At 38.3% G+C, this 25688-nt stretch overlaps 1 long non-coding RNA gene across 1 annotated transcript in view; it reads right to left on the minus strand.

The window, feature by feature from the left end:
• The window catches only part of LOC110256667, a 92038-nt gene extending 66575 nt beyond the window's left edge, over positions 1–25463 (minus strand). Inside the window, exons 1-2 of the long non-coding RNA XR_002338531.1 lie at positions 25434–25463; positions 18786–18955 (exon numbers count right to left, since the gene is read on the minus strand). This is a non-coding gene — a long non-coding RNA (uncharacterized LOC110256667). The remainder of the gene's footprint in view (positions 1–18785; positions 18956–25433) is intronic.

Raw genomic sequence — 25688 nt, forward strand, 5'->3', positions numbered from 1 at the left:
GTAATATGTGTGTGGTACCAGATGACCTTGGCCACAACATCTACTGCTTGCTCCTGCCAGCCACCTCCCCTCTGCCCTACGCCAATGATATACAGACACAGCCTTGGTTTAAGCCTGCCCAGCTCCCTTTCCTATTCAAGAAAACACAAAGTTAAGCACTGTCCCGCAGAGAAATAATACAGAACACAACGGGTTTAAATCTCTAAAAAAAGCCCCTTTGCCTAGATATTTTCTTAAAACTCTGCATTTGCTAAAAAGGGTGTTCAAGCTAATATAGACCATCTAATCTCTTCTGATGCTAAAAATAAGAAGCTACTTGGATAATGCAGCACTCAGTCAAATGTTTAGCTTTGAGAATGTTAACTGAGTAAAACTCAATTTTGACTGCAGGTGTCCAGGGCCCTCTTAAATCTTTCATTTTTGTTATTTTCTTTTTAAAACATGGGAAATCTGGATTGAAGATATGCAATGGGAAAATGCACACACATTTTATCTTGTCACTCAGAGGGCTTTATACTAAGCCTAAAAGCTTTTGGCTAAAGTGCAAAAACACGAGAGACTCATTTTGAAGAGCAAGAAAAATTGAAAGGATTTCAACTCATCTGCAGTTCCAGTGGCTGGCAGGAGGTAGCTTTTTTTTAATTGATTTTTCAAAAACATTTAAGTCATCAAGCTTCAGATTTTAACCTTTCCAGTAGCATAGTAGCAAATCTTCTTAAAGAATGAGCCTTAAGGAGTTCCCGTCGTGGTACAGTGGTTAAGGAATCCAACTAGGAACCATGAGGTTGCGAGTTCGATCCCTGCCCTTGCTCAGTGGGTTAATGATCCGGCATTGCCGTGAGCTGTGGTGTAGGTCGCAGATGCGGCTTGGGTCCTGAGTTGCTGTGGCTCTGGCATAGGCCGGTGGCGTAGGCTGGCAGCTGCAGCTCCAGCTCCAATTAGACCCCTAGCCTGGGAACCTCCATATGCCGCAGGAGCGACCCAAGAAATGGCAAAAAGACAAAAAAAAAAAAAAAAAAAAAAAAAAAAAGATAAAAGAATGAGACTTAAAAATTCTAAGTTATTTAGACTCTCACTTTGGAAACAGAGAGTTTGGAGACATTGATAGTAATCCTAGTGGGATGAAGGTTCCCAAATAAATTTTAGATATAAAGTCAATTGTTAACTGCTTCTATGAATATAGCAGAGAAGTCAAAGAATGACCTCATTTGAATAGCCCTCTGCCATAAAAATCCTGCAAGCAATTTCCAAAATTGGGCTTTTTTTTTTACTTCCTCTTCTTTGGCCACATCTGCTAATGTTGTAGTGGGAATATCTGAATAAAACATCCGTAACTACAGTAAGGAGAGTCCAGGGAGTGATCCATATATCAAAGGAACCAAACTCACAATAGTCAGACTGCCACTAAATCAGGGTACCTGCAGGCAGCATGGATGGGTGAAGCTCTTTGTCATTCCTGTCCTTATTTATTCAAAGTAAAAAGATTCTAAATCATAAGATTAAATGTGATAAAGCCCATTAAAACTCTCATTTTAGCTCTCATGACTATTTTCCCTTTCAGTGGCGGTACTAACATTCAGTTATGGACAGATACTTCTGCCCATTCACTTTGAGATTACAATTACTTTACTGTTCCCTGAGTGTAAACTTTGCCTACCAGTTAGACCATCAAACACTGAATAAGATCCTTAATTTTCTACAAACCCAGTAGTACTAAACCATTTGCGTTTTGGAGAATTTTTTTTATAATTTATCGACAATTACTTTTTTACTTGCTCTTCTCCAATTTTTTGTTAACATCTCAATTGGAGCATTGGATAATAATTTACTGCTATAAAATTATAATAAATAAATAAAAACAAAATATAGAATATTACACAAAAGTATAGGTTTTTATGATATATTATAATGCCCCATATATATGTCCGTATTTCCTGAAGGGGGGAGAAGCTGCTTCTTTCTTGTAGCTTCTGTGGCTAGAAACAGTGCTTGGCACACAGCAGGCACTCAATCAATATCTGATAACTGGCATGGCAGATTCCAAGGACTCTGAAATGATTTTCTCCTGTTGGTATTACTAGTTGTGTCTCTCATATGATGAGAAGGAAAGTTTCAAGAAGTTCCATGACATTGATCCAAGGTCAGTCAGTGGCAAGACAGAAGCAGATTTGAGGTGACTTTTCTGATGTCCCAGGACAGTGACCTTGCCAAGACCCTACACTGTTTCCCAGTGACCACCTGCTTTAACTTCATGGTGACAGAGGTATAAATACCTCCAGGGGTTGCAAACAACCTAACAGGTCTTAGAGATGTGTCTATGTTGGAGACAGCTGTGAAAGAGCTGCTTCCTGTAAACTTTGCTCAGCCAGATTAGTTATACTCACTCATCAATATGGAAATAAAGTTGTCAAATCAAATACTGCTATATCCCCCAAAGAATCACTTTTTTATTCTAGGAGAAAAATGTCTCCCCCTCCACTTCCCATGTTTCCTGGCTTCTCACCAGTTTCCTCCAATCTTGTTCTCTTCAATGTGTATAAGAAATTGAGGTTAAGGGAGATGGAAGGGACACCAGATTTTCTGTTTCCTAGAAGTCATATTTCCCCTAAGGCAATAAAGCACAGAGTCATACACTTGTTTAAATGCGATGGGGAGGGGAGGAGACAAAATGCTGGGATAGGGGTACTGACAAGAAAACATAGAGAGAAAAATAAAATTTATATCTCAAAACATTATCCACCCATAAATATATATAAAGTATATTTATAAATCAGGGGGAAAATTACCACAGCAAGAACATGAAGAGAAAATTTACAAAATAAGAAATAACATAAAATATGTCCCACCTATATTTTCAAAATGATCAACTTTACTTGTAATTAAATCAATGAAAAGTGAACTATTGTTTAAAATGTCCTACACTTGTAAAGACTAAAAAGTCTGATAAAGACTTGTATTTGAGAGAGTACAAGGACATTCCTGTTAACAAACTTCCCAAGGAAATATTAAAATTATATTTGAAAAGTCTTCAAATTTTGCATTCCTTTTGACCCAGAAATTTCATTTCTATGAATTTATCCATTGAAAATAATCATGCAAATTGACAGAGATGGTGGTGCGGGGATATTCATTACAATGAACTGAATGCTCAACAGCATGAAATTGGTTTTAAATTTGTGCCACTCATTGCAATGGAAACTTCTGCAACTGTTAGAAATGACACTAAGTTAAAACAGAGATTGATACAGTAGTATACAATTCAATTTGACCCTGTGTGTATTTATACACATATTAAAAAGTCTGAAGAGTCACATAATCCAAGTGGTGGTTATTTCTTGAAACTCCTTTGGAGATTTTTTCCTTTCTAATGTTTGAATTTGGTCAGATTTTCTGTGATTTTTGAACATTTATTACTTTGTAATTAAATGCTCAAACATTAGGGTCATTTTTATTCTGGAAAGAGAGGGAAGAAAAGGGTATGAAAGAAGGGAGGAGAAGTATCTAGAGTGATACCCCTTAACTCAAAGATTTGTCAGCAACAAGTGCTGAGGTGGAAAAAGTAACAAGATCAGAATAAAAGACAAACTCCTCAAAGCACTTTGTCCTTTAATTCCCCTGATGTTCTTCTCTGCACCTAAGGTCTATTGGCCAAATGGTAAAGCACCAGACTTGCACCGCTTCTGCCTCAGTTACCCCCTTATCATTCACCCGGTTTTCCTTCTTCAGCGTTTGCTCCAGGAGCCTAACCTCAGTACCCCTTATGTAAGTTCATATTCCCAGAACTGTGTATTATTTCTCTCCAGATCCTTTGCTCAGGATTTATACCCCTCTTACTTGTCAAAATGCATACATCTTGATATCCGCTCAACAGCAATTGATGCCCGTGAGCTAATACATTAACTATGACTCAGGAGAAATTTCTCAGCAAACATTTTTCTATATGGCCACACCCACAGCATATGGAAGTTCCCGGGCCAGAGGTTGAATCTGAGCTGCAGCCGCAACCTGTGCTGCAGCTGTGGCCATGCCAGATCGTTTAACCCATTGTGCTGGGCTGTAGGTAGAACCCACACCTTCACAGTGACCGGGTCACTGCAGACAGATTCTTCACCCACTGAGCCACAGTGGGAACTCCAGCAAATACTTTCTTGTCAGGATACATGTTAGGTGTTTTGGGAAAAACAAAGAAATAGCAAGCATGGTTCTTATGTCTAAAGTTTGGGAGACTATAAATAAGAACTAATTAATGCTAGAGGTTTTAAAAACTAACAGCAACATGAGCTACATTACAGAGCAATACATGTTTAAGGGCTCAGTAGTGTCAGATGAGCTGGAGACTTGAAGACCCTAAGATCTGTGTTTGGGACCCAGACCTGCCACTTCCTTGCTCAGCCAAGTTTTCTTAATTCCTCTGAATCTCAGTTTCTTTGTTGATAAATCAGATCCTAAAATACTAACAGCTCTTCCCAGAATTTAGAGAGGTGAAGTATTTGTAAAACATTGCATTCATGGATATAAGGCCATGATTGATTCCCTTCAAATCCATTTATGTGATTATACATGAGGGGGTAGGCTTCTGGTCTATCTCTGTGTTAGAGCAACTTTGTTCACTTCTCCCTGCCTTGAGGAGACCACCTGCATTAAAACTGGGCAGGAACAAGGCACTTGAGTCACAGAAGTGGCCACACATCTGGATGGACTCTCACATCTAGTCAGATACCATCGCTGGCCTGGACCCTGGGAGACACTAGTCACTGCAGACTAAACATTTCAGTGAAGTGATGTGGGTAAGAAAAACACTATGTGAACCTTATTTTTAAAATATTCCTTTTAACCCATGGTCTCCCAGTGCCAAGAAGTTTTCAGAAGTCACAGAGAAGGTAAACTAATTTATTTCTGTCTCAATCTGAATGAATAATTTTCAGACTGAAAAGAAAGACTTGAAGTTGGAATTCCTATTGTAGCACAGCAAAAACGAATCTGACTAGGAACCATGACATTGCAGGTTTGATCCCTGGCCTCACTCAGTGGGTTAAGGATCCAGCATTGTGGTGAGCTGTGGTGTAGGTCACAGATGTCACTCAAATCTGTTGTTGCTGTGGCTGTGGTATAGGCCAGCAGCTGTACCTCTGATTTGACTCCTAGCCTGGGAACCTCCATATGCTGCAAATGTGGCCCTAAAAAGCGAAAAAAAAAAAAAAAAGAAAAGAAAGAAAGAAAAAAGAGAGAGAGAGAGAAATAAAGACTTGAATTTTTTTAAAGAGTTTGGATCCTATCTTTTTCTTTCCCATTTAATTTTGGCTTCAAAGAGACTAAAACCCCAAATATAATAATAAAAGCTCTGAGAACTATGTCTAGATACTCATGTTGCAACAGAAGAAATGGTGGGGGAAAAACTGTAATTGTAATGTATACATGTAAGGATAACCTGACCCCCTTGCTGTACAGTGGGAAAATAAAATTAAAAAAAAAAAATAAAAATGGTCAATCTCTCAAATAGTGAATGTAAATGGTAGAACCACTGTTTTTCTCCCACCTTTACTGGGCTATAATTGACAAATAAAAATTGTCTATGTTTAGGATGTATATGTGATGATTTAAGTAAATGTTATGAAATGATTACCATAATTAACACCTCCATCACCTCACATTTGTGTGAATATGTGTGTAGGTGGGGTGAGAACACAGAGTAAGATCTACTGTCTCAGCAAATCAGAAAAACAATATTGTTAACTATAATCGCCATACTGGGCATTAGATTCCTAGGACTTATTCATTTTACAATTCAAAGTTTGTACCCTTGAATTTGAGAGAGCATGGGAAATTGGGGGCATTACCAAATGGGTAGAGATTGGCAAAAAAATAAAGAGAAAAAAAGGCAAAATGCTGCAAATTACAGATTCTGTAAGCTTCTTATTGAACCATAGCAGATTCCTGAAATAGCTTACGTGGCAGTGATTTATGACCCTTTAGAGGATAATCTTGTGATCATTAAGTCACACTGTGAATGTGGAAAAGCTTGTAAACTTATTTTATGTAAATCTGTTAGAATGAACAACGATGCTTTCTATGTATTTAATGTTTGCTGATTTCCAAGGCATTTTCAGAGTATTTCTGGAAATCTCCTAACAGCCCCACAGGCTGGAAGTGAGTTTTTGTTCTAATACAGGAGGAAACAGATGACAAGTGATTGAGTTACTAAGGAGCAAGGTTAGTGAATGGAAGAGCCAGAATGTTGACCTGAACTTGTAATGACTGATCTAGTGTCCTGGCCACTGTGATCCCAGTTCTTCTCCAGTGACCCAATTCACATATGTAAAGATATTAGGAGGAATGTTTACTTTGTATTTTTTTTGAACTGTTTATCAATGGAATGATTTGTTTTACAAACAAGCACAGTTCAAGAATCAATCCAATAGCTAGGTAGCTGAGAAGTAGGGCAAATAATTCTTATATTGGTAACTGCTCACATCTCTGCATCTCTAAATTCAAAATTAGAAATTTCTGTAATGCTTCCATCAGTCAAGCAGACCTGATTTTCCCTGGACATTTGCTGCATGCTATAAATTGCTTAATTTGTGAAACATTGTTAAATGAATTGGCACTGGAATGACTTTAACCTAAGTAATCATTGAAAATTTCTATATAAGTATTAAATCGTTGTTTTTCTGGGTTAATTGCCTCTTTTTCTGGTTTTTATCAAATTGGAGGTCGTGATTTAGAAGATTGGCCATTATATTTCTGCATATTTTATACAACTAATCATGATGCAAAGATATATTATGATCCACTTAAAATATCTGTGTCTATTTGACCCTTATATCCCTTCATAATTAAACAAATCCTTGATTTAAAGCTATTTATTTTCTTAATTGATATGATCCTCTTTTCTAAATGCAAATGAGCAGTAGGCACTCAAAAATTTCCAATATTTTTAGAATTCTACTGAAAAAAAAAAAAAGCAGGTTGAACAAAAGTTTCTTTGAGGATATTTTTTCAGTTTTGTATCTCCACTACCATCACTGTATTCCTCCCTGAAGGCACATGTCCATGTGAAATGTGTGCCTGCATGTTGCACACACATGCACACACACACAAACACACTCACACATGTGTGCATACAGGGTTATACAGTTCTATACAAAGAAGTTTGAAGATTTCTCCAGGAACATGTTTAAAGTCATACAGGATTTAGGTTTGGACATTTAAATTAGGCTAAACCACAAATCAACAGTCTGTGAAAAATAAGAATTAGTCCTCAAAGCTCTTGCCCTGTGAATTTTCTTGGTTTTTTTTTTCCCTTTTGCTTTTTTTTGTTGTTCCCTCACCTGATTCCCATGAAAAACTGGGTCCAAATGTTCTCAGCTTCATTCCCCATGTGATAAGAAGCCTACCTGACTATTTCTGAATTCTAGTGCCCGCCAGCACTATGCTGTTTACCTGCCAGCCTTTCTGTCACCACCAAAATCCACTTTCCCAAGTTCCCCCATGTCATAGCCTATGCTTGGCTTGTCCAATTTGAGGAAAGGAGACAGGAGGATCAAAGAGAGAAGATGACAGTGCCACCAAGCAAAGAATGATAGTTTGTCAAATCTTTCATTTCCAAGGCACAGCCCATTGCTCCAGAAGATTGGATGAGGTCACTTCCCTGGAAATCTTTAAGTTTCTAACAGTCATGGGTTAGAGGTTACCACTGTGGAAAATTCAACCAGGGCACGATTTGCCATATGCATTACACTTCAATCGTTTTTTCAGGGCCTAATTTTCACTAAGAAAGCAAGTAAGGGAAAAAAATTGCTAATGTTCAACTAATATGTCTACTTAATAGGCAGTGAAATGCAGTTATGCCATTTTCCATGAGTCAAAAAAAATTCATTAAAATTGTTGAATTAGAACAATTCTGAGGCAATATTACAGTATTTGGACCAAAAAAAAAGGATAGTGTTTGCAAAATGATGTCATGGTGCTAGTGCTACTAGGGAGAGGCTTCCACTTTGAGGACATATTTAAAGGACCCAGACTTAATTCTGAAACTAAGAATCTGACTTACAGAATTTCTCACTTATAAATATGGTTGAAATAGAAGATGATTTAGGTTATCGAAAGAATGTATCTTTGACCATAAGACCTATCTTGACAGGACTGTCATGGGGCCACTAATTCAAGAACTTGAAACTAATTTACTTGACTTTAAAAATTTTTATCTGCTAAAATGAAAATATACCTGGTTGTAAAGGATATTAAGTCAGATTTAGTCATTAATAACTTAGAATGAAGGAGTTTATCAGGTATTTTCTTAAATATAGAAAGACTTTATATGAATAAAGTCTATTATAATTCTGCTACAAAGAGAAAAATAAAGAGAGGTGCAAAACACTGCAAGGGAGGGCCATGCATGGTAGAGCCCTGTGGAATGGTACAGAGAAAAACAAAATTAAATAAAATTAAACAATAGGGATGAAGATTTCTGCTTCCTTAAAGAAGGAGTAGACTTTCTTTTCCCCCTAGTACTCAAGCTGAAACTGACAGCGCTAGTGGCCTGAAACTAGCCAGAACCCAGACTGGGACTTGAACCCATGTGCTGGGACCTAAACCCAGCCTAAATCCAGATTGGGACTCAAACTCACATCTTGGGACTCAAACATAGCCAAAACCCAGACTGGTACTTGAACTTACAGTTTTAAATTAGAATCACTCACCTGGTATCTGGCTTACTGAGGTTCAGGTTCTTCATGCCTCCACACAGAAGGTATTTAGCAAGAGACAAAAGATAGACAAGAAATAGATTTATTGAGATAGTATGCTTGTGAGAGATGCAAGCTGTCAGGCAAGGAGGCTCTGCCCCAAGAATCAGGTAGGCTACAGTTTTATCACCCAAGGGGGGTGGGGGTCAGAAAAGACCACCTCTTCCTCTTTCTTTGAGTAGCAGATCCTCCTTGGTATCTGGTCATGGTGCTTCTTCAAATCAGCAGAAGTGTAATCCTCAAACTTCTGCCCTTGATCCGAACCTGAATGCAAGCCTCACCCCTTCCCCCACCCAATGATCTGAGGCATATCTCTCACCTCCACTAGTCAAGCAAGCCTGCCTTGCCTGGTTCTGATGGCTTTCTTGAGCAGTTATTAACTCACAGTGATCTCCCAAAGTCCCCTAGGTTTCCCTCTCTATCTATGGTCCCTTACCGAGACTTCTACAACTACTTGTGCCTACTCTATCTCTATCACAACCAAGTACAGCTAAAAATGATTGGCCTTATACGTAAAACAAATGTAAGACAACTCTGAATGGGGGAATAAAGAAAGCAAACTGGCTAGGGGCTCAAGGAGTGACACAGTTTTGAGTTTCCCAGGGTTTTCTTTTTGAATCAAGTATCTCAGACTAGATGCTGGATAAGCCAGTAACCAGAAAATGCCATTGGGAACAGACTGAAGAAGCCCCAAGGTAATAAGAGCCCTAGTCCTTTCTAGTCAAAAGACAAAAGGCTTTCAGAGATATAAAACTGTTAGCCAATGAATGTTCTACTCCAGTCAAACACTACAGAAAAAAACTATGGACCTACTCCCACACCACCAGCAAAGGCTGGGTGGAGAACCTAGACTTCCATACCTGCCAAGATGTAATAAGACACCCTAATCTCCTTCTGTGTTCTGACAGAAAAGGCTAAGTGAGGAGCCAGGGTTTTCATCTAGAAAGGAGGCAAGAAAGACCTCCCTTCATCACAGTGTCAATGGATTCCACATGGGAAACCTCGACTTCTCTTCCCACTTAGTGGAATACTGCACCCCCATCTCCTTTCTGGAATAGTATCGGGGAGGATGCATAGAGAGTCAATATATTCACCACTTAGAGAAAACAAAGTGACTCCCCCATGGTGCCAATGGCAGCCACATTGGGAGGCTGAACCTCCATTCCCACAAAATTATAAACAGGTGTCCCTCCCCCTTACCACTAAAGAGTAGTGACAAAAGCCAAAATCCCAGTGTTGGTGGAGACAATATGGGAAGCAGTAACAAAGAGCCCCTCTTGCATGGATATCAAATAGAACCTGAATGTTTAACTTGGATTTTTGCCTCTATCCCTCATCTAGTAGTAATAACAGGCAGCTTTCCCCTTATCCCCACCAGAGGGATAGTAGAGGAGTCCTGATAAAACATGAGATTTGTATAAATCCAATATTATAATACACAAATTGTCTAAGTTTCAATTTAAAAAAATACCTCTCATGCCAAAAACCAGGAAGATATAACTTTAAAAAGTCAATCAACTGATGCCAACACCAAGATGGCTCAAATATTACACTTATCTGAAAATAGCTATAAAGTAATTTGATGACAGTAGATCTCTCATCAGAAACCATGGAGGCCCGAACAAAGTGGCACAGGTTTTTATAAGTGCTGAAAGAAAAGGACTGTCAATCCAGAATTCTATAACCAGGGTAAAGATCCTTCAGAAATGAAGAGAAAAATTGAGACAGTCTCAGATGACAGGAAACTAGGAGATTGGTTACCAGTAGATTTACCTTAAAAAAAAAATGGCTAAGAAAATTCTCTCAACAGAAAACAATAATAAAATAAGGAGTAGTGGAACAGTAGGAAGGAGGAAAGAACAATAAATAGAACAAAAACATGGAAAAATAATAACAGACTTTATTTTTCCTCTTGAGTTTTCTAAATTATGTTTGATTGTTGAAGCAGAATTGATATCACTATGCAAGGTTCCCAATGTATGTACAAGAAATATTTAAGACAATTATTTTACAACTGTGAAAGGTAAATGAATGTAAAGGGGGACAAGATTTTTACACATTATTCAAATTGGTAAAATGTTGACACCAGTAGACTGTGATAAATTATGTATGTGTAACTTAATACCTAGATCAACTACTAAAAAAGCTACACAAAGAGATAAACTCAAAAACACTTCAAATAAAACAAATGGGAATCTGAAAATGTTCAGAAGAGAAAGAAGAGAGAAATGTTAAAAGGAGAGAGTCCACACACAAAAAAAGGAAGAGCTAAAACATTAATAAGTACATTAAAAGTAAGTGGTTTAAATATACGGGTTAAAAAATAGATTGGCAACTGGTTAAAAAGAAAAACTACAAAAGAAAACATGCCATAATGATGTGCTTTTTATAAGACACTCACCTTAAAATATAACAATATAAGTAGGCTGAAATCTTTAAAAAGATGGAAAAATATACCTTGCAGACACTAATTTTAAAAAAGCAGAGGTAATTATATTAATATCAGATAAAATGAATGAAAGTCACCAGGGACATAGAGGATATTATATAATGATGAAAGAATAAATTCAACAAGAAGATACAGTAATCCTAAATTTGTTTGCACCAAACAAAATATATTCAAAACATGTAAAGCAAAACATAATAGAATTGAAAGAACAAAGGGAGAAATCCATATAGTTGGAGTCCTCAACATCCTTCTCTCAGCCAGTGATGGAACAACTAGACAGAAAATCATCAAATGTATAAAAAAAGTCAACAAGACAATCAACCTACAGAATCTAATCAAGATTTATAGAATGCTCAATGCAACAACAGCAGATTATACAGACACACCTTGGAGATATTATGGGTTCAGTTTCAGACCACTGCAAAAAAAAAGGTGAATATTACATAAAGCAAGTTACTAAAATTTTTCATTTCCCAGTGCATATAAAAACTATGTTTACTCTATACTATAATCTATTAAGTGTGCTACAGCATTATGTCTATAAAAGCAATATGCACACTTTCATTTAAAAATATTTTGCTGGAGTTCCCATCGTGGCTCAGTGGTTAACAATCTGACTAGGAACCATGAGGTTGCAGCTTCAATCCCTGGCCTTGCTCAGTGGGTTAAGGATCTGGCGTTGCCGTGAACTGTGGTGTAGGTTGCAGACATGGCTCGGATCCCATGTTGCTGTGGCTCTGGTGTAGGCTGGTGGCTACAGCTCTGATTCAACCCCTAGCCTGGGAACCTCCATGTGCTATGGGAGTGGCCCAAGAAATGGCAAAAAGACAAAAATATATATATATGTATATATATATTTTGCTAAAAAAAATGTTACCATCACCTGAGCTCAGTGAATTGCAGGAGTAACATTAAAGATCACTAATCACAGATCACCTTAACAAATATAATAATAAAAAGGTAGGAAATATTGTACAAATCACCAAAATGTGACACAGACACAAAGTGAGCAAATGCTGTGGGAATGAGCTGAAATATTTGTTTCATGTGGTATTGCCACCAACCTTCAATCTGTAGAAAATGCAGTATCTGTAATGTGCAATAAAGTGAACTGTGATAAAACAAGATATACCTGAACATTCTTTTCAGGGAACCTACGCCAAGATAGACTATATCCCAGGCCAAAAAACAAATTAAATAGAATTAAAATCATACCAACTAGGTTCTGACCATAATGGGATCAAGTAAAATGCAATAACTGAAAGATAACTGGAAAATCTCCCCTTACTCAAACATCTGGAAATACAGCAACACTTTCTAAATAACAGGTTGAAGAGGAAGTCATGTATATATGGCTTGTTACACATCCACACAAGCATATATATATAACACAATGAAAATGAGAATACAATATCAATATTTGTGGGACAAAGCTAAAGCAATACTGAGAAAGAAAATTATTGTACCAAATGATATATTAGAAAAAAAAATAAAGTCTAAAATCAATATTCTAAGCTCCCAACTCAAGAAATTAGGAAAAAAAAAAAAAATGAAACCCCAGACAAGAAAAGGGAATGAAATAAAGAGAACAGAAATAAATACAAATGGGAATAGAAAAACAATAGAGAAAACTAATAGGCAGGAAAAAAGCTGGTACCTTGAAAAGACCATCAAAATTGATAAGCATCCAGCAAAACTGGCAAAGAAAAAATGACTAGTTTCAGGAATGAAAAAGGCTATATCACTACAGATATTAAAGACATCAAAAGGGTAATAAGAGAACACTATTAACAACTTTACATAGATAAATTTGACAATTAGATGAAAAGCACCAATTTCTCAAAGAATATAAAGTGTTCACAACTATGAAACTGTTATGAAATATACAACACTAAAAATATATTACATAGGAGTTTTTGTGGCTCAGCAGGTTAAGAATCCAACTAGTATCCATGAGGATATGGGTTTGATCCCTGGCCTCGTATGCAATGGGTAAAGGATTGGTGTTGCCACAAGCTGCACTGTAGGTCACAGATGCAGCTCAGATCTGGCCTTGCTGTGCCTGTGGCTTAGGCCAGCAGCTTTGGCTCCAATTCGACCCTTAGCCTGAGAACCTCCATATGCCATGTGCGCAGCCTTAAAAAGAAAAAAAATTACATAGATTATTTGAATTTGTAATTTAATACTTCCTCCAAAAAAGAAATCTCTCGATTCAGAAGAATTCAGCCAAATGTCTAAAGAGGAATTAATTCTGATTCTATAAAATTCTTCCAGAAAATTAGAGAAAAGGGGACAGCTCCTAACCTATTCCATGAAAAAGGCATTCCCCTGACATCAGATAAGACCAAGAACCAAAAAACAAGAGAAAATAGAGTTATATCCTACATGGATATAGATACACAATTCTTAATATTAGCAAATAGAATTTAGTAATATAGAAGAAGATTTAAAATGATCAAATGGAGTTTAGCATAGGGAAGCAAATCTCTTCCAATATTTGAAAAAACAATGAACATAATATATAATATTAACAGGCTAAAGAAGAAAAATCACATTAAAAATCATATTAATTGATGCAGAAAAATTATTTGACAAAATTCAACACATTCATGATAAAACAATAAAAACTCTCAGAAATCTAGGAATAGTAGGAAACACTTTCGACTTTTAAATAATAGCAAAACCTGCAGCTTCAGATTATTACCTGTTTTTCTACTGACCAACCTGCTATAGACTGGAGGTTACAAAGACCCCCTCTCTTTAGATTTCAGAGGCATGTAACCAAGCAGGACCCTGTGGGGCTCTTGGGCAAAAAAAGCCTTTCTGTGTCCTTCATTTTTTGTTCTTAGTAAATGGGCCTCATTCAACCTCCATGACCTTCCCTGAGATCCAAGGGGCAGGTTCAGGCAGCTGCTGATCATGGAAGGAAGGGGATGCAAAGACAAGGGAGGAACAGTCAAGAAAAAATAGTACAGCCCTGGGGCAGGATCCTGGTTTCCTCTCAAGGGATACACATAATAATATAAACATCTTATACACCTAAGAGAATAGTTATATTCCTTATGCTTCTTTTAAAAATGAATATTTTAAAACTGAACAACTTAGAGTCCTCCTTGTCCGACTCCCTGGCTTAAGTTCACCCTAAACACAATCACCTATAAGCTAAAGATTAGGCACCCTGAGCACAATTGCCTGTGGCTTAGATTATTAGCACATGATGCTTTTCAGGAAATTTCCTAGTTTTTTCTAATCTCTGATCAATATGCCCTTTTTGCAATACTGTTATTCATACTGTATTGCAAGTACTGTTACAATAAGCCAGAAGACCACTATCATGTTCTTTTGGAGATCTGACTCCAGCTTGAGTCCCCCAAAGAAAGAAGAATGCCATGTCTGCTACAATCCTAATTCCTATCTGAAAACCTGTTTTTTCTCCTTTTTACTATAAAACTCCTCACAATTCTTTCCCAGGGGGGGTGGGGCACAGTCTTTAGAGTATTAGCTTGCTGTGACACCCCTTTGCCTGGCAAAGCAGTAAAGCTATCTTTTTCTCCTTTACCCAAAACTCTGTCTCTGCATTTCAATTCAGCACTGGCGGACAGAGGCTGAATTTTGGCAACAGCCAGTCACAAGTCCAGGTTGTTACCTGTACTTCTGACTTGGGTATAAATGAGAGGTTTGATGCATTTGCTAGAATGGTTCATAAACTCAGAGAAATATTTAACCTAATAGGTCAGTGGTTTACTATAAAAGGATATGACTCAGGAACAGCCAGATGGAAGAGTTACATAAGGCAAGGTATGCAGAAAGGGTGCAGAGTTTCCATGTTCTCTCCCAGCATACCACTCTCCTAATCACCACATGTTCACCTGAAATGGAGTTTTAACTAAAGAACAACCCCCCCCCCCTTGGCTAAGAAGGCAGCTGCAAGCCTTTCCAGCTGTGCTAATCACTATGCCACCCTTCTTGCAATAATGTAACAACTGTGTGCTCTCTGTCCAAGCCAGCAGCCCTGCTAATCATGTACCCAACATTGCTTATCAGTTCCACTTCTGCAACCTTGCCCGCTCAGTTTCTTAGGGAGGAAGACTGTCTGCTTGGGGATGGGGAAGGTCCAGGATGCTTACATGGGAAAATCAAGACCTTGTAGTGTGTAAAAGTTACTGAGAACAAAGACCTGGTGCTCAGACTCTGGAGGTGACTCCTCTGAGCCCGCACCGGTGCTGAATAAACCTTGCTTTTCCATATCTCCAAGTGCTGTTTGTCTCCTTCTGTTGCCACGGTTTTTGCGGTTTCCACAACACACCAACCTGGAAGCTCTCCAATCCTGTCCTCTTGGGTTTCCTGGAGGCCTCATACATAGTCATGATTAATTAAATCATTGGCCATTGGAGATTGATTCAACCTCCCATCCCTCTCCTCTCACAGGAGGTTGGGGATAAGGTGGAGGTGTGGCAGGGAGGAGGGGAGCTACTGAACACTCCAAAGCTCTAATCACTTCCTTGGTCCCCCTGCAACCAGCCACCCTTAGGTAATCTAAAGGCTTTCCAAAAGTCACCTCATTAACATACTAAAAGGTACCTTTATTACTTTCAACACTTAAGAAATACCAAGGATTTTAGGAACTCTCTGCCTGACATAAGACAAAAACCAAATATGTATTTCTTGTTATAATTCCCAGTATCACAGTTAATTGTTACACTCAGCATACAGATCATTGATATTGGTGATGCCAATGAATATGAGTACAGATTCTTTATTAGAAATAAATTATGCTGAAAGGAAGAACTATTTGAAAGAACTTTAATGGTCTAGCAGATTTATTTTTGGCTTTTCATATTTTATCAAGCGCCCATGTCAAGTTGTGAAACCAAACAGGGCCCTGTGAGGCTCCTGGGCACAAAAGTCTATGTCCCCCATTACTTTTTAGGAAATAGGCCTCAGGAGGCCTCCATGACCTTCCCCGAGTTCCAAAAGATAGGTTCAAACTGTTGTTAATCAGAGAAGGGAGGGGATACAGAGGCCAGGAAGGAACAGTCAAAAGACAATAGTGCAGCCTTAGGGCAGAGTCCTGGTTCCTCCTCAAGGAATATACATAACAATATATTTGAGTTTTTCTATGAAGGAAACCCCCCCAACAAATGGCAGATATTGATGAAGCCTTCTTCCTTCCAAAAGAAGGATCAGAACCAATCCTGTGAACACCTAAATGCCAGCTTTGAAAAATAATGCAAGCTCACATCTACCCTGATCCTTATCAGTGGACCTATTTTACACTCCCAAAACATAAAACCATCTCCAATCTTTCCCAAGGGGGGCACCATCTTTCAGGCATTAGCCTGCTATGGCCCCCTTTGCCTGGCAAAGCAATAAAGCTATCTTTTTCTCCTTCACCCAAAAACTCAGTCTCCACATTTGCGTTCAACACCAGCAGGAGATCTCATTGTGGCACAGCGGAAACAAATCTAACTAGGAACCATGAGGTTGCGGTTCTATTCCTGGCCTCGCTAGGTGGGTTAAGGATCTGGCATTGCCATGAGCTGTGGTGTAGGTCGCAGATGCGGCTCGGATCTGGCGTGGCTGTGGCTCTGGTGTAGGCTGGCGGCTACAGCTCCGATTAGACCTCTAGCCTGGGAACCTCTATATGCCATGGGTGTGGACCAAGAAATGGCAAAAAGACAAAAACAAAAACAAAAAAAACAAAAAAAACCCAGCAAACAGAGGCTGAGTTTTGGCAACAGCTCAACTAAAAAATACCCAGATTCTTTAATATGAAGTTCTTTTGAGACTCTGGTTTTCTTTATTTCTTTTTTTTCGTCTTTTTGCCATTTCTTGGGCCGCTCCTGCGGCATATGGAGTTTCCCAGGCTAGGGGTCGAATCAGAGCTGTAGCCACCGGCCTACACCAGAGCCACAGCAACGTGGGATCCGAGCCGCGTCTGCAGCCTACACCACAGCTCACGGCAACGACGGATCCTTTAACCCACTGAGCAAGGCCAGGGACCAGACCCACAACCTCATGGTTCCTAGTTGGATTCGTTAACCACTGCACCACGACAAGAACTCCGACTCTGGTTTTCTTAACACTTCTTTGAAATATTTTTTATTAATGTGGCATGATTATTTTAAAGTTATCCTTGTTGATATAAAATATTTTGGGGAAAAAGTTAAAATATGCTAGTGAAAATGAACATATAAATTTTAAAAAAAACAAATGAACTACATCAACTATAAATTGCATTGGAGATATTTGTTGCTGTTACAATACTTAAGAATGGAAGATCTAATAAAATACATTATAGATATATTTGAATTTTTAATATGCATTTAATAAAATTTATGATAAACTTTTGGAAGTTTTTCTTAAAGACAAACAGAATAAAAATATAAAGCAGTGAGCAGTGAGTGTTCAAGAAACATCTGATGAATGTTAAATACATTAAGAAAATGTGTACAGGTGTTCCCATGGCGGCTCAGTGGTTAGCGAACCCGACTAGCATCCATGAGGATGCAGGTCCGATCCCTGGCCTTGGTCAGTGGGTTAAGGATCCAGAATTGCCGTGAGCTGTGGTCTAGGTCACACATGAAGCTTAGATCCTCATTGCTATGGCTGTGGTGTAAGCCAGCAGCAGCAGGTGTGATTGGACCCCTAGCCTGGGAACCTCCACATGCCACGAGTGTAGTCCTAAAAAGACAAAAAGAACAAAAAAATACAGGAAAGAAAGAAAGAAAATATGTACAAACTAAGCCCAAAGTTAGGAGAAGGACAGACAGAAACTAGAGCAGAAATAAATGACATAGAGAATAGAAATCAATACAAAAAAAAAAATCAATGAAACTAAGTTTTTTTAAAAGATAAAATTGACAAACTCTTAGATTGATTTAAGGAAAAAAGACAAATAAAAAAATGAAAGATATAACAAAAACACCAAGGATCATATAAAGCTACTGTGAACATTAATATGCCAGCAAATTAGGTGACCTAGAAGAAATGGATAGACTCCTAGAAACATAAAACCTACTAATACCGAATCATGAAGAAACAGAAAACCTTAATAGACCAGTAACAAATAAGGAGTTTGAATCAGTAATCAAACATCTCCCAACAAAAAGTCCAGGACCAGATGCTCTCCCTGGCAAATTCTACTAAACATTTAAAGAGTTAATGCCAATCCTTCTCAAACTCTTCCAAAAAGTTGAAGAAAAAAGAGTACTTCCAAACTCATTTTAGTAGGTCACAATTACCTTGATACAGCCAGAAAAAGACAATATAAGCAGGTCATAACTCCTGATGAACATAGACACAAAAATCCTCAGCAAAATACTAACAAACTGAATTGCACAGCACATTAAAATGATTATAAGAAAACACGTACACTGTATGAGGGTTTGGGAATCACCAACTCTGAAGATGATTACCAGTTTTTTAAGTTTACAAAGCCTAGCAAACTGTTCTTGAATATATTATCTTAAGATTTTTTTCTCAAGTATATTAACTAAAGAATTTTTAAAATGTTCTTTGTAGGCAGAGCATAGTAAAGAATACTCAACAGATGCTGAGACATGAATGAGAAAAATAAAAACGATACTGACCTTTTAACAGAGTAAGAAGCCCTCTTTACAGGTTTTCACAGATAAGGAAACAGGCAGGCCCAGAGTTCTGACTCACCACCATTGTACAGCTGGTTATTGGCTGAGCTGAAGCCAAAGCTTGTGCTGCTTAGTTCTTATTCTAGGCTTCTTTCCATTCCAGCACTTTAGGCCTGCAAAAATAGAGAAAAGTAACATAAGAACTATAGATATTCAGAGGGCAAATATGGCCTAAATGTTACATTCTAAGCCCCAAATCAAGGCTTTCTTCAAGACAGGTCCAGAACTAGTCCAAGTAGACGGCCTGAAAGAGGTGACTAGAAAGGAAGTCAGAGAAGATGGGAAAAGCAAATAATCCTAGGCAAAGGAAATGCCTGGTATTAATGCTTTAAAATTTCAAAAAATTGCGCAGGAGGAGAGGACAGTTTTATATACTCTCTTGCCTTGGGAACAAAAGAAAAATGTAAAAAGTCTAGTTCATTATTCATCCATTCATTCATTCAGCAAACACTTCTTTTTCTTTTCTTTCTTTCTTTTTTCTTTTTCCAGTAAACATTTCTTAGTAGCTACTCTGTGGTATAAGCAATACTGAATCCTGGAAGCAGGATGGTAAACAAAAAGACACGCTCTTACTTGTGGGGAGCTTACAATCCAATAAAAGAGACAGATGTTTAGCCTAGTAATAGCAAAATTGCAAGAGCTATCTTCAAGAAAGTAGAGTTTGAATGGAGAGAAATTGCCCCAAGGAGGGATAAAAGACTTGCTCAAAGGAGGGGTACTCATCTGAAGCAAAGGGATGAGTTAAGAGTTAGCCACATGAGGAAGAGGAAAAGAGTATATCAGATGAGGAACTCCCTCTGTTACTGTCTCTCTTGATGTCTTTACAGACTCAGCACAATGGATGCATCCCTCTGCTTGGACTCCAGGACACCACCAGACACCCTTTTTCTATTCTCTATGTGGGCACAGCCTCTACTCAACATTTAAATGTTGCTCCAGCCCCGCAGTCCTCTTCTCCCTGTACATTCTCGCACTTGGTGATTTTATCCAGCTCTCCAGTTTATCTCCAGGCCTGGTCCCATGACTGAGTCACAAACCCATGTGTCCAATCACATACTTCAAATCTCTGCCTACTGTTCGTTAGATATTTCAAACACAACACAGCACGCCGAGGGTTGCCCCTCACCTTCCTTCCATCTTCTCTGATGAGTATACACTCTATTGAAACACACTGATGTTCGTGGGAAGAGCCAAGGTTGAAAAGAAGTATTTAAGCTAAAATATCAAGGATGTGCAGTATTTAGCTGTGCGTGCAAGGAGAAAATTAATGTTTCAAGCCAATGATGGTCTCTATTTTTACCCTATTTGGTCTCTCAACAATAATTATTCCATAAGGCATGGTGATTTTTATTTTATTGTTTATTCTTTTATATGTAGTCCAAATTTCTACCACCCCCTCCCCCCGCCCCAGTATATCCATACTCGGTCATCAAGTTATCCTTAAAAAGGTAGATTTATGAACCTGGATCACTAGGAGAATGTCAGTGACACCAGTGAAGACTCCAGGTATAGGGATTCATTTTTAGAGACTGGACTAGGTTTTGCTGGTTTCCTTCCCTCCCTCTAGCCTGATGATTATAGCCACTGAAATCCTGCAGCAATTTGAGTGAGTCATTATGAACGCAAAAAAAACAAAAAGGTTTGCTAACTTTTAAAAATTCCTACCTATATGGCAGTCAAAAGAATCCTTATTTTTTTTTTTTTTAACCACACCACATCTTTCATTGACAGCTTTTTGTTGCAAATACAAAATACAGTAATGGAAAGAGTGATTAGTTCAACTCTCAAACTGATTTATAATGACAGTTTTCTGATGCAGGGGAAATGAAGAATTGAACTGACTCTGTGAAGTGACAATTCCCAATTATGTTGTTCCCTTGCATTAATTAAACAGGTTCAAGGTAGTTTTCAGAGTAGCACTTCGGAGACCTCTGTTGTGCAGAATTACTTACAGTTGTTAAATGTTATCCTCTTCTCAATGAAAGCAATAATACAAATCTTGATCTATAAGGTACAAGGCACAACTCTCCTTGGACTCCATTGAGGAATCATGGACTCATCTTGACATACTCTGTTCCACCAAATTTTTATTTGTTAAGAAAAATAATCTGCTTTGGCAAAATTATTTTAAGGCCTTAACCCATTTTACCACTACCACCTATTCCATCATTCCCAAAGGAAAAATGCATTTCCTGGGAACCATGTACATAGAAGAAATAGTCCATATTTTTAGCCTCATATCCATGGTCTCCCAGAAACTGGACAATCTTCACCCATGCCCATGGTTTAAACTAGTTTAAGCTTGTGACTTTAAAACCTGCAGTTTTTGGCACAACCTCACTTATGAGCTCCAAAATCTAATAAGTTAACCAATTTCTTTTGCTTAGTTATATTGCAGGTGCCTCGAAATCAAGACAGTGAAAATAGAACCTGTTATCCTCAGCAAAACCATTCTTTCAATTAATGCCCTCTGCCTCTTTGAATGAGCATACAATACCTCAAACCAGAAGCAAGAAATTATCCTGGAATTTTTCTTTTCTTCCTTACCCTTCATATTCAGTCCATCAGCAAGTCCTTCGAATTCTTTTACCTAAATATGTCTAGAATCCTCCCTGCCTATTACCAACGCCGGTGCCGCTGTTTGGGCCCTCATCGTGTCTTGTCTGAACCATTTATAATAGCTTGACTAAGAGTCGCTTTCTTCTGGATGTCTATCCTTCCCGTCAGACAATCATACTGTCATGGGATTTATCTTCATAATTCATAAATCTGATCCCTTCACTACCATTTTCAAAATCTGTTTGGCTCCCCATAGCTACAGAATATTACCTAAATGCCTTTGCATGGCTTACAAGACCCTTTTTGTTCTGGTTTCTTTGCCTCCTCTCCTACCAGTCTTAACCTCTTTCTTAAATGGCCCTAAACATTTCATTTTCCAATTCTCAGAAAATGCCTTCACTTACTCTTATCTCCAGGGCTGTGCACACATGGGTTGTTCTTTGCATAGAATTCTGACCCCTTCTTGTCCATTAATAAATTTCTCATTTATAATTTAAATCTTAAACTCATTATCTGCTCTAAACTTTACTTGACTCCTGATATCTTAAAATCTTCTTTCCCTTTACACATGGAACATCTTTTAATTATATAATTGTCCCTTCATAATGATATATATTTCATTATTTGTCTATCTCCTATTGGGTTATTCATTCTTTGAGGTTAATTTTCTTTGTTTATGCAATGTTCCACCTTCATCACTTAGGATAGTGTTTGGCACAGAGTCAGATGAGGTATTCTAAAGAAAATGATCTAAATGCATGAATACATATATAAAAATATGAGTGAGCTTGACTTGGGGGAAAGAGAATTATCTTTTACTTCAACAGCTTCCAATACCACCACCTGTTATTCCTACAGCCTGAACTGCTTTGGAAGATTGATATCTGAATCTTGTCTCTTGGTTAAGTTCCTTAAAAGCAGAAAGGGACAGGGTTAAAATGAGAGGAACAGATGTGAGAATGCAAAGATGGGTTTTTCTTTGATCACCTTTAAATTCCCTTTCAGTCAGTCATGTGTGTATCTCTGCCAGGGGCCAAGACTCAGCTGTGTGTTATTATTGATGAGTTATTTTGGACCATTTATCAGGCAAACCAGTTGACTAAATTTTCTAAACATTAAGAGAGAATTAAGAACTGAGGGAGGAAAATGAGATGAAGCAAATCTTCCTCCTCCTATGCTAAGAACCAGCTTAGGGCTTACAATGCATTGGCTTACAAAGTTGGCATGCTCTTCTGTCTGTCTTTATATTGGAGATCTGCCTGATGCAGACCTAGTTCAGCCTCAGAAGAGAGGAGAGTGCCAAAGACTGGGAATAGGGAATGTGCCCAACATAGGGAGGCTTCCATACTCGTATGCACAAGACCAAAAATGCAAATATGAAATGAAATTAAATCAAAGAGACGTAGCCAGTAGCTTTTATTTCTTCAGGCCAAAGGGTCCATATTACATAAATTACTACACTATTCACTTGTTTATTCAACTTTTTAAACTTTTCTAGGATGTCACATGTAGAACCAGTTACTATTAGGGTTAGAAGAGACCATAGACCCCATGTACCTGAGTGCTTCTCAAACTGTGACCCCAGTGTCCATGGGTTCCAGTGTGACATCTCAGGGACCAAACTGGAGAGGGCAAGATTCCAGCTTCCCTGCTGGGGTTAAACTCAAAAAACAGTCCTCTTCTCTGTTTCATTTGTCTGTTTAATAAAGGAATCCCACACAAGACTTCAATTGGTAGGAATAAAAGAATACTGTTTACAAGGTTAAAATACTCTGATTCATTCCAACTCCCTTGATTTATAGATGAGGAATCTGAGGTCCAGAAAGGTTAAATGATTCATCAATTTAGTGGAAGATGACCAGGACCTGCCCAGGTCTTATAATACCTATTCACAAGGAGGCAGAATCCTTAGACATGAGTCTTAGAGCCCAAGTGCCTGAATTCATGCACTGTCATTATCACCTCAGGGCAATTTATTTGCCCCTTCCAAGCTTCAGTTCTCCCCTGAAAAATGGGGTTCACACTGGTACATGTCTCAGAGTTGTTGTGAGGAGCAAGTGTGTTAATATACAGAAAATATCTGGCGCTGCAACCTCCCTCTTTAACCTCTTTCACTTATGAAGTCCCTTTGATTATATTAGGTTCACTCAGATAATTCAGGACAATCTCGCTCAATATCCTTAACTTAATCGTACCTAAAGGAGTTCCCGTTGTGGCTCAGCAGTTAAGGAACCATGAGGATGTGACTTTGATCCCTGGCCTTGCTGAGTGGATTGTGGATCCGGTGTTGCTGTAAGCTGTGGTGTAGGTCACAGATGCAGCTTGGATCTATCAATGCCATTGCTGTGGTGTAGGCTGGCATCTGTAGCTTCGATTCAACCTCTGGCCTGCGAACTTCCATATGCCATGGTTGCAGCCTTAAAAAGAAAAAGAAAAAAAAAGCATGCCTGTAAAGGTCTTTTTGCCAAGTAAGGTGATACATTCACAGATTATGGGGATTTGAACATGGACATCTTTGGGAGATGGTTATTCTGTGTATCAAAGGCAAATATGTAAAAATATGCAGGCTATGCAAAACAGCTTTGTATAAGAGGACATAGTATATACTGCACATGCTTTACCTAAAGGCAGTCATACTTTTTAAAAATACTAGACTAGCTGAATGCATCCATCTAGAACTGAATTGGTGTGAGGTGGCTGGTTTGGGATTCCTATTCCTATCCTATTTGGCATTCCACTGATTGGTTAGACCAGGTCTATATGACATAAACCAAAGAAAGGTGGTGACTGCCCAAGGCTGTCCTATGTAAGAACCCTAGATAATTCAAGATATTTTCCTCATAATGAAACAAAATGATACATTTCCATCCAAATGCATGCAATCTGCTTCCTAAATCCTTTAAATACCTGGCCGTGGGAAATGACCCAGTTTTGATCTTCCTCTGTTGACTATTTCAAATAAAACTCTTTAGCAGCCAATGACAAAAGGCGTCATACCAACAGGTGCTTCATCCTACACTCTTATTCTATGTCTCTTTTTTAGCCGTTACACCTGGTTGGCTTGGCGGTCCCCCAGGGATGGCATCTGTTATCACTGCCTCCCTTGAAATCCAGGCCCACTGTTGTTGATCTGCAAACGTTGATGAAAACCCAAACTGTGCCTGTCTCTAGGCTTTACAGCCATATGCCAAATCAAATTACGTTTCATAGTTGGCAGTGAAAGAAACTAAGAAATAGTCAATGCAAAGACACCTTCCTTGGCACCATTGGGGAGGTAAAATATAAAACCTGCCTGCTATCTTCTTTACCAGGTCTGATTGTTAAATTTGCTAACATGGAAAATGGCTTTTAAAAGTGAACACTAGGGACTCTTTCTCCTGAGCCCACATGCTAGTTGCTGAAATGAAGGTTTGTCTTCAAAGCGGGAGTGAGTTTCAAGCATGAAAAGCAACAGAGTGTCCTTGAGGTGATGACAATGAAGGGTGAGAAAGAAATAACAAGTAGGACAAAAGAGGTGAAATCAGGGAAAATAAAAGATGAAGTCATCATCGGTCAGCATGTATGATCAAGAGGGTAGGTGGGAAAACAATTAAGGGGTGGTTATTAAATGCCTTAGTTTTTCTTTTTTTTTTTTTTAAGTAAAACATTTGTCTTGATCCCTTTCAGGTTACTAACTAGATGAAAGAGTGCTAAAGGTAAGAGACTAGAGCCTATGGAGCCATTACTTAATTGAACTTTAGTTTACAACTCATTATTTATCCAATAGATGGAAGGAAGCAATTATTGTCACATGCTGTCTTTTTAGAAACTAAGCAGAGTCCTAACCATTGAGTTTTACCCCAATGGATCAGTTTCTTTTGCCACTAAAATGATATCAATGCGGGCACTAAGACCAAGTGGAGAAAATGCTGGTATAAATGAAGTTTAGGCTGTTTGGAAACTCTTACTAGATAGTGTATATATTTCCTATTGCTGTTGAAACAAACTATAACAAACCTAGTGGTCTGAAACAATACAAATTTATTATCTTACAGTTCTGGAGGTCAGAGGTCTGAAATGAGTTTATGAGCCTAAAATCAAAATGTGGGGAAGGCTGCATTCTTTCTAGAGACTCTCAGGGGAGAATCTGTTCTCTTGTTTTTCCATCTGCTAACAAACACCTGCATTCCTTCACTTGGGGCTCCTTCTTCAAAGTGCACTGTTACTCCAACCTCTGCTTCTGTTAACACATCTCCTTTTCCTAACTTAGACCCTCTTGTCTCCCTGTGATTACACTAGGGCCACCTA

Source organism: Sus scrofa, chromosome 14 (assembly GCF_000003025.6).
Source record: "Sus scrofa isolate TJ Tabasco breed Duroc chromosome 14, Sscrofa11.1, whole genome shotgun sequence".
NCBI lineage: Eukaryota > Metazoa > Chordata > Mammalia > Artiodactyla > Suidae > Sus > Sus scrofa.